At 47.3% G+C, this 19,144-nt stretch overlaps 2 long non-coding RNA genes across 3 annotated transcripts in view; one reads left to right on the top strand and one right to left on the bottom strand.

The window, feature by feature from the left end:
- LOC119970721 overlaps positions 1–2,997 on the top strand; it is a 50,584-nt gene extending 47,587 nt beyond the window's left edge. Inside the window, exon 5 of the long non-coding RNA XR_005461666.1 lies at positions 2,873–2,997. This is a non-coding gene — a long non-coding RNA (uncharacterized LOC119970721). The remainder of the gene's footprint in view (positions 1–2,872) is intronic.
- On the bottom strand, positions 1,822–17,361 carry LOC119970720. Of its 2 annotated transcripts, none has more exons than XR_005461664.1 (3): positions 17,207–17,361; positions 12,566–12,734; positions 1,822–3,067 (listed from the first exon to the last, which is right to left on the bottom strand). It is a non-coding gene; the product is annotated as an uncharacterized LOC119970720 (long non-coding RNA). The 2 variants fall into 2 exon arrangements; XR_005461665.1 differs by having other exon boundaries at positions 17,154–17,305.
- Positions 17,362–19,144: the final 1,783 nt, after the last annotated feature.

The following is a 19,144-nucleotide window of genomic DNA, read 5'->3' as shown; positions in this document are numbered from 1 at the left end:
ACTGCGTCAGCTGTGGTCAGACATTGTGACACTGAGAATGCTACAATGAGCCTCAGTGTTCCAAGGTGAGAGAAGGGGATCAGCTACAGTTCCACATCAGCTTGGTGGCTCATATACATGAGTTGCTGTATAGTCACTACTGTTTATGTAAATATAGAGGCTGTTTTGCATACAGCTAGGATTTTGTAGTAAACATAGTAATGGAAACTTTACCTGCTAAATATGTATTTCACATTGGTGATAATCTGGTTGTGCATTCTTTTTGCAGATAACCTTGTTATGAAATAAATAAGATATGGCTTGAAAAGTGAGGACGGAATGCTTGGCACAGCAGAAAGAAGATTGGATAACTGTGTAATGCTCCTTTATCCACTAATTCTAAACATGGAAAATCAGGGCTGAGGCAATTTTTTTAAAAATGTATTTGTGGGCTGTGAACATCACTGACAAGGGCCGCCATTTTTGCACATCTCTCACTGCTGTCCATATGGTGCTATCAGGATGGAAATACTGGGTTTTTGACCCAGTGATGGTGAAGGAATGGTGATAAAGTAAGAAAAAGGCCAGAATTGTATGTGGCTTGGAGGAGAACTCGAAGGGGGCGGTGTTACTATACTTCTGCTGCCCTTGTCCTTCTGGGTGGTAGAAGGGAGAGGTTTGTAAGATGCTGTCAAAAGAGAGGTGGATTATTGAATCCACCTTGTAGATGCTGCCGTGGTGGTTGAAGGCATGTAAGCTTCAGGCGAAGGATGGGATGCAAATCAAGCAGGCTGCTTTTTCCTCAATGAAAACAAGCTTCATGAATGCATTCATTCAATCAAGTGCTGTGTATTCCATCACACTCCTGCCTTATAGATGGTGGACAGGCTTTGAGAGGTCAGGAGGTGAGTTATTCACTGCAGAATTCTCAGCCTCTGACTTGCTCTTGTAGCCGCAGTAGTTATATATCTGGTTGAGTTAAGTTTCTGGTCAATAGTAACCCCCAAGATGTTGATGGTGGGTGTAAAGCCTTTATATAGCAAGGAAAATCCATAGAATCCCTACAGTGCAGAAGGAGGCCATTCAGCCTATCGAGTCTGGGCTGACCCTCTGAAAGAACACCTGACCTTCTTCTCTAAAATTCCGTCCTTTTGCCCATGTTTGGAGCAATGTTAGATGTTTCCAAGACCCATTGTCTTTGCTTTATCCAGCGCCTTCAGTCATTTATTGATATCAAGTTTTAGATTTTGAGTCGTGTGAAACGAATTGATTTAAGACTGGCCTATATGATGCTGGGGACCTCAGGAGGAGCAGTGATAGATCACCCACTCACCAGCTTTGGTTGAAGATGGCTGAAAATGCTTAACATTTGTCTTTGGTGTGCCAGGCTTCCCCATCCTTTTTGTAAAAAATTTCCGATTAAGAGGCAATTTAGTGACGCCAATCCACCTATCCTGCACATCTTTGGACTGTGGGAGGTAACCAGAGCACCCGGAGGAAACCCACGCAGGCACAGGGATAAAGTGAAAACTCCAAACAGATGGTCACCCAAGGTCAGAATCGAACCCGGGTCCCTGGAGCTGTGAGGCAGCAGTGCCAGCTGTTGTGCCACCATGCCACCCAAGATCCTTCAACGCATCTTCAACATTTCTGTAGTAATTTGATACAACTGAGTGGCTATGTAGGACACCCAGAGGCAGTGAAGGGTCAAGCACATTGCCGGGAGTCTGGAGTCATGTGTAGATCAAGTAAGATCAGCAGATTTCCTACCCTGGAAGGCATTAGAGAATCAGATGTTTCTTTCACAACATTCCGATTGTTCATGCTAACCATTTCTGAGGGTAGTTTTTAATTTAAGATTTATTAAATAATTGAAGTTAAATTCCATCCATTGCCATGACATAAAAGCTTGTTTCCAGACCATTTACAAACATACAGCCATAATCCAGTAATATTACCACCATTCTGGTGGCGAATAGCCGTTCTCTTCACTCTCTCAGTGAAGTTGTAGGTCAGGTGAACTCCATGATTTACTTTGGAGTTTTCTAAATCCTGGCCCACAACACATTGCTATCTGTGAGAACTTGCTGTGTGCAAATTGCCTGTTGTGTTTCTACATAATAATCTTTATTATTGTCACAAGTAGGTGAAAATCCCCTAGTCGCCACATTCCGGTACCTGTTCAGGCACACAGAGGGAGAATTCAGAATGTCCAAATTACCTGAGTCATCCCACTCGCCCGTTCTTTCCCCATAGCCCTGCAAATTGTTCCTTTCCAAGTCTCAATCCAATTTCCTTATGGAAGTTACCATTGAATTTCCTTCTAACACCCTTTCAAGCAGTGCATTCCAGGTCATAATAGCTTGTTGTGTAAAAAAAAAATCCATGTTTGTTCTCTGTTTCTTTTACAAATTGTTTTAAGTCTTTGGCATCTGAGTATTGACCCTCCTCCAGTAGAAATGCTTTCTCCTTATCAAAACATTTCAGACTTTAAAATACTTCCATTAAGTCTCCTCTTTACCTTCTCGCTATTCATCACGAGAAATAAAAGCCATTGCAATCGAATATTAAAATGTGAACTTTAGCATCAAGAAAACCAATTCAACTATATAGATGGTTGGTTATGTAAGTACAACAATTGCAAGCCTATTTTATTTCTGTAACTGGTCTGTGACATGACCAAATCCATTTATTATTTAATGCTTTACAAATTCCTAATTATTTCCTTTTCTTATTTATTGATTTTTTTTTAGAAATTAATCAAGGTATACTTAATTCACTGCCTGTGAGAACATGTCTCATTAAAATAGTTTCAAAGAATTTCAGTAGTCACATGTCAAAGGATAAAAGATTTGCATTGATATAGTGCCTGGTATATTGTGTCCAATTCTAGGCTCCGCACCGTCGGAAGAATGTGAAGGTTTTGGAGGATGTGGAGTGCTCTTCTGGAGGGTCGGTGCAGAATCGATGGAATGAATGGCCTCCTTCTGCACTATATGGATTCCATGGAACCCTGGCTCAAAAGACATCAACTTTTATTTTTTCTTTATAAAGCGTGGAGGAACAGTCACAGGACTGCTTATTATTTCTGACAACAACAAAAAACTTTGATTAAACATGGATTATTATACAATACTCCTTTATTCGAGTATAAAAACTGGCAAGTCATGCTACAGTTGTATAGAACCTTGGTAAGGCCGCACTCGGAATAATGCGCACAATTCTGGTCACCCCACTACCAGAAGGATGTGGAGGCTTTGGAGAGGGTGCAGAGGAGGTTTACCAGGATGTTGCCTGGTCTGGAGGGTGTCAGCTATGCAGAGAGGCTGAATAGACTCGGACTGTTTTCATTAGAACAACGGAGGTTGAATTGCGACCTAATATAGGTCTACAAGATTATGAGGGGTATAGATAGAGTGGATGGGCAGAGTCTCTTTCCCAGTGTGGAGGGGCCAGTCACGAGGGGGCGTAGGTTTAAGGTCCATGGGGCAAAGTTTAGAGGAGATGTGCAAGGCAGGTTTTTTTAACATAGAGTGCCTGGAACATGTTGCCAGGGGAGGTTGTGGAAGCAGATACATTAACGGCGTTCAAAAGGCATCTCGATAAATACATGGGTAGGATGGGTATACTATAGAGGGATATGGCACTAAGAAGTGCTGAGGCTTTTGGCCAAGGATGGTATCATGACTGGTACAGGCTTGGAGGGCCGAAGGGCCTATTCCTGTGCTGTATTGTTCTTTGTTATTTCTTTATTTCCCCTTATCTTAACAAATAGACACAGATTTAAAGATTTTTTTCCAATTAAGGGGAAATTTAGACCGGCCAATCCAACTACCCCGTACAGCTTTGGTTTGTAGGGGTGACACCTGATGTGTTATCTGTGTTGGTCTAACATCGACTGCAACTGGATGCAGTAAAACGAGAAACAGGCTTCCGACACAGGAGATGGTCCAACACGGTTTTATTGAACCTGTTGATTGCTGTACATAATCTGCTGTGGGTTGACACTCTATTAACCTAACTGATAACCTCCTACTGGCTTGACCAGACTAGCTCTCTATCACATGGTGATGATGTTCATTGGCCGGTGCACTGCGACTATCTCCCTAGCCGTGTCCTGTGAGAGAGGGACAGCCTTAATGCCCTGTGGGCTTTATAGTGGTGGTGTCCTGTCTGGTGATTGGTTGCTCTGTGTCGTGTGTGTTCATTGGTTATCCTGTGTGTCAGTCACTGCCTGTCTGCATCTCATGATATACATCAGTAGATATTATGACATCTCCCCCTTTTAAAATAAATTTTGCAATGTGGCTGTATATGCATGCATAACTATGTACAAGTGGGGAATGAATGAACATATGTACATAGGAAGGTGTCTATCGTGCAGATACAGAGCAAACTGAACAAAATTTACAAGATTTAAATCTGTAGATTCAGTCTTTGTGGTGGGCGACGAATTCTCGTCAATCGCCGCAGAGGTGGAGGGGGGGACGCCGGCACTTGGACAGGCAGGATGGCTGCCATCTCGGTGGCCTTGTGGACAGGTGGGATCACTGCCAGATCGGTGGCCTCGTGGTGCAAGACATCCGGAGGAGGCATGATGACATGCGGAGAAGTGTGGTCGGGCGATGGGCAGGGAACTTTACGCAGCGCCCTCCTGTTGCGCCGTAAAATGGAGCCATCAGCCATTTGGACAACGAAAGACCTGGGAACAGCCTGTCTGATGACAACAGCTGGGGCTGACCAAACTCCCTCCGGCAGCTGAATGCGAACAACATCGTCTGGAGCCAGCGCAGGCAGATCCGTGGCATGAGCATCATACGTGATCTTTTGCTGGTCCCTCGATCGCTGCACCTTCTGCAGTACCGTGAGGTGGTCAAGGTCTGGAACATGGATGGCTGGAACAGTCGTTCTCAGGTTGCGGTTCATGACAACTGCGCCGGAGACAAACCAGTCGACAGAGGGGTTGCCCTGTATGCCAATGGCGCCAGGTTGAAATTCGAGGCTGAGTCTGCAGCCTTGCACAGCAACTGTTTGACAACATGGACCCCTTTCTCAGCCTTCCCGTTTGTTTGCGGGTAATGGGGACTGGATGTGATGTGACTAAAGTGGTAGGATCGTGCAAAGTCAGACCACTCTTGGCTGTAGAAACATGGACCATTGTCACTCATTACCGTGAGTGGTATCCCTTTCCTGGCAAACGTCTCTTTGCAGGCTTTGATGACGGACTTGGACGTGAGGTCCGATAGTTTCACCACTTCCGTGTAGCTGGAGAAGTAGTCGACCAGGAGCACGCAATCACGCCCACTGGCGCGAAAGAGGTCTATCTCCACCTTGGACCACGGAGAAGTCATGATCCCGTGCTGTTGCAGCGTTTCCTTGGGCTGAGCTGGTTGAAACTTCTGACATGTTGTGCAGTTGTGAACTGTGTTGGCAATGTCCTGGCTGATGCCAGGCCAGTAAACTGCCTGCCGAGCTCTGTGTCGACATTTCCCGACCCCCAGGTGACCCTCAAGGAGCTGTCTGAGCACCATGTTTTGCATGCTTTGGGGAATGACGATTCTATCTAGTTTAAGAAGGATCCCCTCAACAACCATCAGCTCGTCCTTAACGTTGAAGAACTGGGGGCACTGCCCCTTTTGCCAGCCATGGGCTAGGTGCTTCATCACGCGCTGCAGTAGGGGATCTTTGGCAGTTTCTTCGCGTATAGTATAACTCGTTCATCAGTGGCTGGGAATTTGCTGGCACACAGCTGCACCTGTGCTTCAATGTGGCGAATGTAGTCGCCCTGTTCACACGGCGTGGTGACGGATCGAAAAGGCATGCGGTTGTAGCAATACCTGCCGAACGGAGTGTTAAACGTGCACAGCTTCCGACTGGACTCATCCAGCTGTATCTGCCAGAACCCATGGGAGGCGTCCAGCTTGGTAAAGAATTTGGCATGAGCCATCTCACAGGTTAACTCTTCACGCTTTGGGATCGGGTCGTGCTCACGCATGATGTTGCGATTCAGGTCTTTGGGATCAATTCAAATGTGGAGTTCAGCAGAGGGCTTCTTGACGCAGACCATGGAGCTGACCCAGTCTGTTGGTTCCGTGACCTTTGAGATGATACCCTGGTCTTGAAGCTCTCGTAGCTGCGCTTTCTGACGATCCTTGAGAGGGGCCGGCACCCGGCGCAGTGCATGGATGATTAGGACGGCATTCGGTTTGAGCAATATCTTGTAACGATATGGGAGCATGCCCAATCCATCAAACACGTTGTGGTATTGCATGAGAATGTCGTCTATCTCAGCCTGCAGATTTACATTGGGCGAGGCAGTCACCGGTATCGAGGACATGGCATGGACGCGCTGGACCAGATTTAGGAGTTTGCATGCATGAGCACCGAGCAGGGATGCCTTGTCAGGCCAGACGATCTCAAATCGTAACGTCACTTTGATTGACTTGTGAGATACACCTAGCTGACACGATCCACTGGCAGCTATGGCATTGCCATTGTAGTCAAGGGGCTGGCAGGCTGGTGGAAGAATGCTAGGTTGGTCTCGGATGCTGCCGAGGTCCGACTGTGATATGAGGTTTGCAGATGCACCAGTGTCCAATTTAAATTGGATGCGAGACTGGTTAACCATGACGACAGCACACCACTCGTCATTAGGAGCCACAGTGAGGATTGAAAGGCGGTTTGCAGGAAAGGTGGAGGCCAGCTCGCGCGTGGTGATTATTATAGAATCCACAGTGCAGAAGGAGGCCACTCAGCCCATCGAGTCTGCACCGGCTCCTGGAAAGAGCACCCCACCCAAGGTCAACACCTCCACCCTATCCCCATAACCCAGTAACCCCACCCAACACTAAGGCCAATTTTGGACACTAAGGGCAATTTATCATGGCCAATCCACCTAACCTGCACATCTTTAGACTATGGGAGGAAACCGGAGCACCTGGAAGAAACCCACGCACACACGGGGAGGATGTGCAGACTCCGCACAGACAGTGACCCAAGCCGGAATCGAACCTGGGACCCTGGAGCTGTGAAGCAATTGTGCTATCCACAATGTTACCATGCTGCCCCAACATGCCCCATCATGCCCACCCGGTATGGCGAATCGATGGCAGTCAGCATCGGGGTCCGTTGGGCTGTCGGGATCCGAATCCTGTATGCCTTGTTTTACGCAATGGGCACGTCTGCGCTGCAGCTGGGATCGCTGGCTGTTGGTCGGTGGAGCGGACCTGCATAAGGCCGTGTAATGCCCAGGCTTTCCACACTGTAGACATCACTTCCTTTGGCTGGACATTGCCACTTTAAATGGGTGGAGCCACAATTTGGACACGTCATGACGCTGACATCAGCGTGTTCCGTGCGCCATCACGCAAGCGCAGAGCGGTCAGCCGACTTTCACACATGCGCATCGGAGTCTTCGGCCTCGTCGTCCACCCGGTCATGGCGCGCATGCATAGGGACCCGGGAAAAGCGCGCGAAACGGCCACTCTACTCGATGCTAATTTTTGCGATGGCCTGCACCCTTTGTGCCTCATGGGAGACAAGTTTTGCATTTTCTGCCGCCCTGATGTGGGAGTAACGATTCCTGGCATGCTCATGGACAACGCACGTTTCAATGGCGACGGAGAGGGTCAACTGTTTGATTTTGAGGAGCTGCTCCCGCAGGGAGTTGGACTGGACCCCGAAAACGATCTGATCCCGGATCATGGAATCAACCGTCGAGTCATAATTACATGACTGCGCTAGGCTGCGGAGATGGGTCAAGGACTGAAAAGGTTCATCCTTACCCTGAAGCCTCTGTTGGAAGATGTACTGTTCAAAGCTCTCATTCACCTCAATGTCGCAGTGGCTGTCGAATTTCAGCAGAACTGTCTTGAACTTAGTCTTGTCTTCGCCATCGGCAAACGTGAGTGAGTTAGAGATGTGGATGGCATGGTCCCCCGCAGTCGACAGGAACAGCGCGATCTTTCGGGCATCCGATGCTGCCTCGCGGTTGAAGGCCTCGATATACAGGAGGAACTTCTGTTTGAAGACTGTCCAGTTGGCGCAGAAGTTTCCGGAGATCCGGAGGAGGTTGGATCTTTTCCATGCCGCTGGATGGCTGCGTGCTGGTCATTGCAGATTCACTCAAGGTAGGTTAATAGCTCTCTGGTACCATGATGTGTTATCTGTGTTGGTCTAACATCGACTGCAACTGGATGCAGTAAAACGAGAAACAGGCTTCCGACACAGGAGATGGTCCAACACGGTTTTATTGAACCTGTTGATTGCTGTACATAATCTGCTGTGGGTTGACACTCTATTAACCTAACTGATAACCTCCTACTGGCTTGACCAGACTAACTCTCTATCACATGGTGATGATGTTCATTGGCCTGTGCACTGCGACTGTCTCCCTAGCCGTGTCCTGTGAGAGAGGGACAGCCTTAATGCCCTGTGGGCTTTATAGTGGTGGTGTCCTGTCTGGTGATCGGTTGTTCTGTGTCGTGTGTGTTCATTGGTTATCCTGTGTGTCAATCACTGCCTGTCTGCATCTCATGATATACATGAGTGGATATTATGACAACACCCATTCAGATACTGGGAGAATGTGCAAACTCCACACGGACAGTGACCCCGGGCCAGAATCGAACTTGGATTCTCGGCGCCATGAGTCAGCTGTGCTAACCATTGCACCACATGCCGCCCCAGATTTAAAGATTAACATGGATTGCAAAGTATATCTTCGGCTACAGTGGTCTCATTGACACAAAAGTCCCTTTTTAATATACAAGACGACTGTGGTCAAATAACTGTACTCCACTCTGAACCCAAGTTATTGTTTGTGGATTTCTACTCAGAATCCCCCCTTGATTGACAAGTGAGAGTTTCCAAACTAAAAACACACTTTAAAACCTTATCTTACAATATGCTTTCCCTTAGCATTTTGCATTCCGAAATCCGGACCAGGTTTTCCAGATGGCACTTCCTCTCCACTTTTAACAGTGAATCCAAGCCAGGATTTCACACCAACTCCTTTAGGATTTCTTTGTCTTGACTGCTGTGCAAACTGCTCACAATTGCTTTAACTCTCGATTCCCAGACTGTATTAAAATGGCATCTGACAATTCTTGCACCTGTGAAGACTGCTGTCCCACTTTATATCTAGTTGCTGCAATTGTCAATTAACTCAGAACACTTTGTTTACACTCCCTTGAATTCTTCTGAACAATATTTTAGTCTCTATTCACTTAACTCCAGACTTTGTGGAAACTTCACTTCATTCCTCCAGTTTCCTTAACTAGCTGGGCTTTTGATTTCCTGCATCTGTTTTCTTACCCATTACTCCATTGTGTGGCTTTTCTTCTAGAAAGGCTGAGAGAGATTTTCCCTCTTTAGTCTTTGAAAACCAACTGCTCCAGCAGAATTGTGAGAGCTGCCTTCTCTATCACTACTTATCTCAACTGCAATCAAATGAGCTAAACTCATATAACTTAAAAGCTTCTCTACATTACAAGGCCCCATTTACTAAGCAACCACTACTGGTATATTTATTCTTCCTGCCGTAGATCTCTCTAAGCACAATAGAAACACAGGTAGAACTTAGCGAACCCCCACACATACAAACATCGTTGTCCAGCATGAATCTAACTATAGGTTTTATCCCTCTAGGCACAGAAGTAAATACATTTAAAACTGTACCTTATTTCTAATTTGTACCAGTACAAATATAAATCCCTTAAAATGACTTTGTTTTCTCAACACTATCTTTTATCATCTTTGTGCCCTTTTGGTGAATATTCGTAAAATTCTATTAAAGTAATGGCTTTATAATTTGGTTGAGTCAGTGTAACTTTTTAATTCACATTAAATCTGGACTCATCAGTTCTGGATTCATAGTTCGGTACTGAGTGTGGAAGTGGGAGTGATTCCCGCTGAGAAGTGGAATGGTTGAACATGCATGATTATTACATATGCATCCATGAGGAGCTCGCCGGACTTTACAACAGAGGTGGGCAGAGTGTTGCCATTCCCATAATTTCCACATGGGGTCAAAGGTCCAGGCACCATATCTAAAGGACACCCGGACAGCCATGCAACCCAGTACGAGGAGCAGGCCACCTAGCTAGTTGGTGAGGAACAGCACCATGGCTGTACCAACGGTGAGATAGTATGCCCCCAGGAAGCCAGTGCGGAAGCCTCCAGCCTGCAGTTGTTAGCTGCACCCACAAAGTAACATATTGCTTTAATTAAGAGCCTGTTTCAGCATTCACTGAATCGTTCTTTTCTCTATTCCAGAAAGAAAAGGGGAGGGTTCACGATGCAGACGAACCATGGGAATAGCCTTACTTCTGAGGAGGATAACTCAGAAGCTTCAGAGAAAGCACCATTACAGAGTTCATCTGCAACTTCCACCAGTGCAGATACAGTCACCTCAGTGGGTTTGTGCTCTCGACTAATCTTGGGGACACAATCTGGTGAGCACATCACTAACACGGGTCCACAGTTTATGGAGGAATTGACAGCTGAGGTCTCTGACATCTAGAAGATATACCGGAGACCAGGCCCCTGCTCAGTCCAAGGCGGATGATGAGCCTTTGGACCCAGCCCACTGGCATCTTGCCTGATGTTCCACTGCCTGTCTCTACAGTCCAACATGTCTATGTTGGACTGTAGAGACAGGCAGTGGAACATCAGGCAAGATGCCAGTGGCCATGGGCAGACTGGACTGAAGGCTGGAGGTGCTCTTCCACATTCGTGGCTCTGGCATGTGCAAGCTTGCCTTTCTCCACGGAAAAGGTGCGTTGTTGCCTTGGACAGCCAGGTCGACAGTGGCTGCCAGATATGCTCCAGACCTTCGCTCCATTGCTATAGGCATTGGTGCAGTGCAGCAGTCGCTAAGCAAGAGTGGGACATGGCATACTGACCTCCCTTCAGGTGCCCCTTCTCCTCAAGGTGTCAAAGAGGTGCCATTGCATATCCACAGGGAGGAGATACGTCATTCAAGCACACTGGAGACTTCACCCAGGACACTCCAAGGGTGCCCTTATGCTTCAATCCCTCTCTGACAGGGAGCCCATTGTTTCCAGCAGGTCAGGCCAAGGAGGGTGAACTTGCACCTGAGCATGAAACCAGTAGCAGGCCACCAGAGGACACCCATCAAATTCATTACAGTCGACAAGCCATAGCAGTCAATGGGCTGCCTCCACCTCAGCTGCAGATGTCAGGGCTGCACCTGGATGTAGCAGTAGGCAAAGGAAAATTCAGAATTTTTGAAGGCATGTTGGTGGCACGGCTGTACAACCATTGTACGTAGCTTAGGCACTTGTTCATTTGTCTACATATGTTCACTTTCACTGTTTAGACGTTTCCTGGATTCCATCTTGCTGCTAGTTGTTTCAATAGTTGTGGGCATTTAAGAATGTGGAATTTGGGCTCCCTTCAAACTCTGATAATGAACTCCTGTAGATTCACATTATTGTTCACATTATCAACATAGCAATTACTCAATCATCACACATGCATGATTAAGCATTGGCCAAAATTTGTGAATGTGCAGCCTGAACACATATCATGCAAGCCATTACTTGCAGCTCACATTCTGACTTCTGAAAAAGTGTTCAGATTGGTCATTGCAGCTTCTGCTGCTGTTGCCCTGATGTGGGATGTGAATGGATGCCACTCGTACTCAAGACGGGTAAAACTGCCATGTGAGTGCCCCCTACGTAGTGCAAGTTTGTGCAGGGCGTAGCAAACAATGATGATCCAGGGCACTCTCTCTGGTGAGTATTGGAGAGGCCCACTTGAGCGACCCAAACATCTTTAGAGGGGTTTCACAGGACGGCGCAACATCGAGGGCCGAAGGGCCTGTACTGCGCTGTAATGTTCTATGTTCTATGTTCTATCTGAACATAATCTTTAGCAGGCCTATCATCTGCTCAATCACAGACATGGTGGAAGCATGTGCTGCATTGTATCTCTGCTCAGCTATCTACTGTGCAGACAGTGAACTGATGTCATCAGCCAGGTCTTCTGGGGATATCCCATGCTCCCAAGGGGCCATTCTTCCAATCACTGACATTCTTCAAATATCAGGCACCTGGGAGTGGGTCAGAATGTATGTGTCATGAGAGCTCCCTAGAAACTGAGCAAAACACGCAGGATTTGCCTTGTGTGATCACATATCAGCTGCATGTTCAAAGAGTGGAAACCTTTCCTAATGATGAATGTGACTAGCTGTTGCCAGGGAGCTCTCAAGGGCACATGTGTGCACTGAATAGCGCTTTGCACTTGAGGTAAACCTGAGATTGCTGCAAAGACCAACACTCGTGCAGATTGAATTGGAATTGGTCTCCTGAACAGGGCATCTGTTACCTCCTGGATGCACTGTGTGTGCCGCTGACTGGGAGATACCACACAGGTTCCCAATGTGGGCCTGGTAAAGAAGTGCAAAGTGGCGATGACCTTTAATGCCACCGGCACCCACAGGCCATCGTGGAGAAGCTGGCAAGTGTGCACGACCACTTTCCAGAACATTCTAAGGTGCCTTTTGTTCATCTGTTGATAGGTGCGCCGCCTGAGATATACCCATGGCCGGGCCATTGCTCACCGTTGCAGTGGACACAGGCATCCTGACCTTCTTGAGGCTCTGCTGCTCAAGCTGTTGCTCCTCCTCGCCTTGTGCCAACCTGCAATGGTTCCTCCTCATCCTCATTTGATTGAGAGCCAGTAGAAAAGTTGGGTTGCCTGGAGCGTGTATCATCTAGGCCACAGGGAATCTGTGAATGAATTGAAGCAATACATTTAGTGAGCATATTCTTTCCATGCTTACACCCCCCCCCCCCCCCACCCACCCCCCCCCCCCATCTCAGAGCCACTGATCCACTGACAAGCCCTGTGCTTGGCTTCTGTCTACATCTGGCAATGTCACCCCACACCATCCGGGTGAAGGACATCTAGTAGGACCAGAAATTAATGTTCTTCCTTCTAATACATGACTGCACATGGAGACATTCTCTTTGACCGGGGTGATAAGAGCACCCTCTAACACAATTCAGCTTGCCTCCACTACCCTCAAGATTTTATAGAGAGACCATTGTCTGGGTAGCTTAGTAAAACCAAACGCTCCAACCTCTGACAGGCATGACCATTCACCTCGGATGATGGGCGTTGGCTTCCACTAGCCGTGTTCCATTGAGGCATCCACCTCCCCCCTCCTCCCGTCATCTCTGCCTGTGACAGCAGCAGATGGCAAATTGCAGTGAGTGAATTGCAGCTCCAAACCTTGCTGCGATCTCATTGTTATGAGACCCTTAAACCAGGAAGAAACCTGCTGCTGTGTGGACTTCACCGTAGAGGGGAGATCACAACTGAGCATGATTGTCACCCAGTTGCCTTACGATTATTAGGACGTTGCTTTAGTCAACCAACTGTGAACTCCACCCACCCGAAAGGACCCTCCCCCACGCAGCCACAGGACCCCCAGACCCAGCAGGAAAAGACCTTCAGTCCATCCACGTCACAGCACCCTCAAATTCGCTCGCTGCCTCCCTCCCCACTTCGGACAGTCTCTTGCTTACCCCGATGCCTCCCTCCCTTCCATACTTCAGCAGCCTTTGCTCCACCCTACCACCCTATCCACCCTTCAATGCCTCCGTATCTAGCCTTCGGTTCACCCTTTATCTGCCTCCCAAGTCTAGCCGGCACCGGATCTGACTCAAGGTTTTTGAGCAATCCACAAGAAGGCCTGAGTAGCATCGACTCAGCCGAAAGTCATGGAAGAAGTCAATCTCACGAGGTGCGCACTACTTATATACACTTGTAATTGTGAACTTTCCAATTCTTCGTTCACGGGTAATGTCTCTTAGGGGCTGGTTTAGCACAGGTTAAATCGTTGGTTTTTAAAGCAGACTAAGGCAGGCCAGCAGCATGGTTCAATTCCCATACCAGCCTCCCCGAACAGGCGCTGGAATGTGGCGACTAGGGGCTTTTCACAGTAACTTTATTTGAAGCCTTGTGACAATAAGCGATTTTCATTTCATTTCATGTAATTTGGAGGTGGAATCTTAATTCCGGCAGGGTGGCCTTTTAATGAGTGCTAATTCTTGCAAAAGGGCTTCCCAGCATTGTTTGTCAGGAAGCTCGACCTGCTTTAACCCGCCTTTAAAGTCCCAGGTACTTAATTGCTAAAGTTCTTCCCACCGTCAGGAAATTGATTTTTGACCTTCCGCCAATATATGTGACCCCGGCAAGTCAAGCTTTCCACTGCTGAGGGGACAGAAAGATTCTGACCAAAGTATTCTGCAGTCTGCAGGACCCTCGTGCTTCTGGAGCTCCCAGGTATATTTTCCAGAATCTCACTAATTGCTTCATTCATTTTCTTACCGCCATTTGGTGCTGGGAAACGTTTATTATTCACAGGTCTGGAAATATGGGGCTGACTAATTTTGGACATTGCGAGGGTGCAGGGGTCAATCCCCGTGCCTGAATGTTCCCCCAACCCATCCACTCAACCAATATTGGACCTCACCGAACCACAGTGTACTACAATGCAGAAGAGGCCCTTCGGCCCATCGAGTCTGCATTGTCGCATGAAACGCCCTGACCTGCCCATCTAATCCCATTTGCCAGCACTTGGCCCATAGCCTTGAATGTTATGATGTGCCAAATGCTCATCCAAGTACTTTTTAAAAGGATGTGAGGCAACCCGCCTCTCCCACCCTCCCAGGCAGTGCTTTCCAGACTGTCACCACTTTCTGGTTAAAAAGGTTTTTCCTCAAATTCCCCCCCCCTAAACCTCTGACCCCTCACTTTGAATTTGTGTCCCCTCGTAACTGTCCCTTCAACTAAGGGGAACAGCTGCTCCCTATCAGGCAGCACGGTAGCATTGTGGATAGCACAATTGCTTCACAGCTCCAGGGTCCAAGGTTCGATTCCGGCTTGGGTCACTGTCTGTACTCCGTGCATTGAAGCAGATGCAATCCAGACTTCGAGGCCCACTGAGTTTGACATCCCCCAGCCTGCCCTTCCTCTTAGCCAGCTTGGACCTGGTACCATGTTCATCCCCAGTCTCTACACTTGCTGGCTTACTGTTCTGATTCCCACCCCCTTGCCACATTAGTTTAAACCCACCTGAACCATACTAGCAAACCTCCCAGCCAGGATATTGGTTCCCCTCCAGTTCAGGTGATACCCGACCTTCTTGTCCAGGCCCCACCTTCCCTGGAAGACATCCAAATGATCAAAAAAACTGAAGCCCTCCCTCCAGCACCAGTTCTTTAGCCATATGTTCAGCTGCACCATATCCCTGTTACTAGCCTCGCTAGCATGTGGCACGGGGTGTAATCCTGAGATTACTACCTGAGAGGTCCTGCTTTTTAATCTTCTACCTAACTCCCTAAATTGCCATTGCAGGACCTCGCTACTCTTTCTACCTCTGTCTGATTTCCCTCCTGTTTTAGGATGCTTTGTACTCGCTTTAACCTGTCCTTCTGCCTTCCGTGATCTATGGACAAACACCCCAAGGTCCCTTTGTTCTTTGGAACTTCTCAATGTCGGAGCTTTCATAGTATACTTCCTTATTAATTTATTCCTTCCAAAGTGTATCACCTCACACTTTTCAAGGTTTAATTCCATCTGCCACTTATCGCCCATTTGACCGTCCCGTCTTCGGAAGCACGGTAGCACGGTAGCACAAGGGGATAGCACTGTGGCTTCACAGCGCCAGGGTGCCAGGTTCAATTCCCGTTGGGTCACTGTCTGTGCAGAGTCTGCCCGTTCTCCCAGTGTCTGTGTGGGTTTCCTCCAGGTGCTCCGGTTTCCACCCACAGTTCAAAGACGTGCAGGTTAGGTGGATTGGCCATGATAAATTGCCCTTAGTGACTAAAAAGGTGAGGAGGGGTTATTGGGTTATGGGGATAGTGTGGAAGTGAGGGCTTAAGTGTGACGGTGCAGACTCAATGGGCCGAATGGCCTCCTTCTGCACTGTATGTTCTATGTTCAATATCTTTCTGTAACCCAAGACACTCAACCTCACTATTCACCACCCGACCAATCTTTGTGTCATCTACAAACTTACTGATCCTACCACCTCCCCCTCCCCCCCCCACTCCCCCCCACCCCCCGCCCCACCCCCCGCCCCCCCCACCCCACCCCCCGCCCCCCCCCCCACCCCCCGCCACCCGCGCCCACCAATCTACCTTGGCTGGTTTAGCACACTGGGATAAATCGCTGGATTTAAAGCAGACCAAGGCAGGCCAGCAGCACGGTTCAATTCCCGTACCAGCCTCCCTGAACAGGTGCCGGAATGTGGCGACTAGGGGCTTTTCACAGTAACTTCATTGAAGCCTACTTGTGACAATAAGTGATTTTCATTTAATTTCATTTAATTTCAGATCCTGCCTTATTTTGTTAACATCTACTCTCCCTCAATCCAAAACCGTTTTTTGCAACTTGTCTATTTCTTTGTCCACAACAAATTTAAATTATACCATGTTTTGGGCGCTAACACTAAAATTCTCCCCCACCAACACATCAACCACCTGTCCAGCTTCATTCCCCAGAATTAGGTCCAGCACCGCTTCATCCCTTGTTGAACCCCCTACATTGCAGCAGGGCAAGACCACTCTGAAGATTTTAAAGTTGCGAAGCAAGGAGAAATAGCAAAGAGCACCTCTTCCCGGCTCTGCTTCAGGTTTCCAAGTTTAAAGCTTAAACTCAATCTGCCTGTGGCCTCACTCCCACTGCTCGTGCACAAAACTCACTGGGAGTGCGCTTTGAAGCTCTTTACTTGAATAGAGTGGAGACGGTCGGAGATGAATCACTGGCCAGTTAATCTTCAAATTATATAGTCAACACCTCTTGCCTGCTAATCACGCTTCAGGAGATTGACAGAAAACTGCCACTTAAGTATTTGGGGGAGCTCCTTATTGACCCTTACTAATGTTTTAAATGGATAACTAAACTTATAGAAAATGAAAGTTATAGACCTGATTAATACTACAGTCCTGTATGCTTCACCCAATGCCGGTGTCTATGTATTTACATTGCGTACCTTGTGTTGCCCTATTATGTATTTTCTTTTCTTTTCATGTACTAAATGATCTGTTTGACTGGCTCGCAGAAAAATACTTTTCACTGTACCTCGGTACACGTGACAATAAACAAATACAATCCAAAATGAAAATGAATAGACTTACCAATTCGATCCCCACTCTGCTTCAAGTTCCCAAGTTTAAAGCTTAATACTCACTCTTCCTGTGGCCTCTTTCCCTCAGCTCGTGCGCAAAGCTCACTGTGAGTGCGCTTTGAAACTCTTTAATTAAATAGAGCGGAGGCTGTCTGAGATGACTCACACACCAGTTAATCTTCAAATTATGTAATCAACACTTCTTGCCTGCTAATCAGGCTTCAGGAGATTCACAGAAAACTGCCACTTAGGTATTTGGGGCAGCTCCTTATTAACCCTCATTAACCTTTTAACTGGATAACTAGACTTATAGAAAATGAAAATGAATAGACTTACCAATTGGATCACCGATCTGCTTCAAATTCCCAAGTTTAAAGCTTAAAACTCACTCTGCCTGTGGCCTCACTCTCTCCCACTGCTCGTGCGCAAAGCTCACTCAGGACTCGTTTCCATGGATCCGATAACTGTGCAGAGTGACGTTAGCACATTGTGACTGAAGATCAGGATGCTGCTGCTGTTGCAGAGACCCTCAGATCAGTGAGGGCGGGTTGGTGAATAGTAGCCAAAGATGGGAAATTAAGGGCTTGGGTTGGAGGTGGACGGTGGGAAAGAAGGTAGCGACTAGCACCAAATTTATGCCATGCCTGTTCAGCACTTGGCAAATGAAGACTGAAGTAATTGAAACTTGAAATCGGAAGCATAGGACCTCAATTTAAATAATTGATTCTGCCCTTTAAAATATTCCTAATATCAGTTTCTGCAACCAGTTTGTCTAATGTGGACAATATTTTTGGCCAAAAATTGTGAACACCTCCTGCCCTCAATATCGGCAGCTTAGTATCATAGAATGTTTAGAATCATAGAGTTTACAGTGCAGAAGCAGGCCATTCGGCCCACCGAGTCTGCACTGGCCCTTGGAAAGAGCGCCCTAGATTGGTTAACACCTAAATAATGGGCATGTTACAGTTGAATATCTAAGCCTAGTTTTTGTAATCACATTACATATGTATTCCAACCTTCTGTCCTGGCAATCAGCAATTAATAAGTGTTTTTTATTTATCGGCCCTTTTCACTCAATTCAACCATGACGGCTCTCATTCCTTCACTCTCAGCCTCAGCATTCCCAGTCCCCAAAAACTGACACTACTTTTCCTGCCTACTTTACATAGATACATAGAATTTACAGTGCAGAAGGAGACCATTCGGCCCATCGAGTCTGCACCGGCTCCTGGAAAGAGCACCCTACCCAAGGTTAACACCTCCACCCTATCCCCATAACCCAATAACCCCACCCAACACTAAGGGCAATTTTGGACACTAAGGACAATTTATCATGGCCAATCCACCTAACCTGCACATCTTTGGACTGTGAGAGGAAACCGGAGCACCCAGAGGAAACCCACGCACACACGTGGGGAGGATGTGCACACTCCGCACAGACAGTGACCCAAGACGGAATCGAACCTGGGACCCTGGAGCTGTGAAGCGATTGTGCTATCCACAATGCTACTGTGCTGCCCTTTTTAAAATGTGCTCGATTGAAATGAAATCGCTTATTGTCACGAGTAGGCTTCAATGAAGTTACTGCGAAAACCCCCTAGTCGCCACATTCCGGCACCTGCCCGGGGAGGCTGGTACAGGAATCGAACCGTGCTGCTGGCCTGCTTGAAAAGCCAGCGATTTAGCCTGGTGAGCTAAACCTGCCCCTAAATTGGAAAATTGCAGGGAGCGCCCTCAAGGAAAATAATCAAAAAGAAACAGAAGGCTCAAGAAAATGAAAAGCGCGCTTTGGAAATGCCCCACATTATGAAAAATGAAACCGTGCACAATCATCAGGAAACCAATTACAAAACTCGAAAATATACTGAAAGAATTATTTAACACTGGGAAATGAGCCTAAGGAAGTGGAACCAGGAGCAGTGAAATGAAAAGCTAATGGTGAGGCTGTTCCAGTAAAATCAAACTGATAGCTTCAAAACCTCCCATGGGTATGACGTGAAC

Source organism: Scyliorhinus canicula, chromosome 8 (assembly GCF_902713615.1).
Source record: "Scyliorhinus canicula chromosome 8, sScyCan1.1, whole genome shotgun sequence".
In the NCBI taxonomy this organism is placed as follows: Eukaryota; Metazoa; Chordata; class Chondrichthyes; order Carcharhiniformes; family Scyliorhinidae; genus Scyliorhinus; species Scyliorhinus canicula.
Note: the sequence above shows the minus strand (reverse complement) of the source record. Positions and strands in the feature narration are given on the sequence as shown.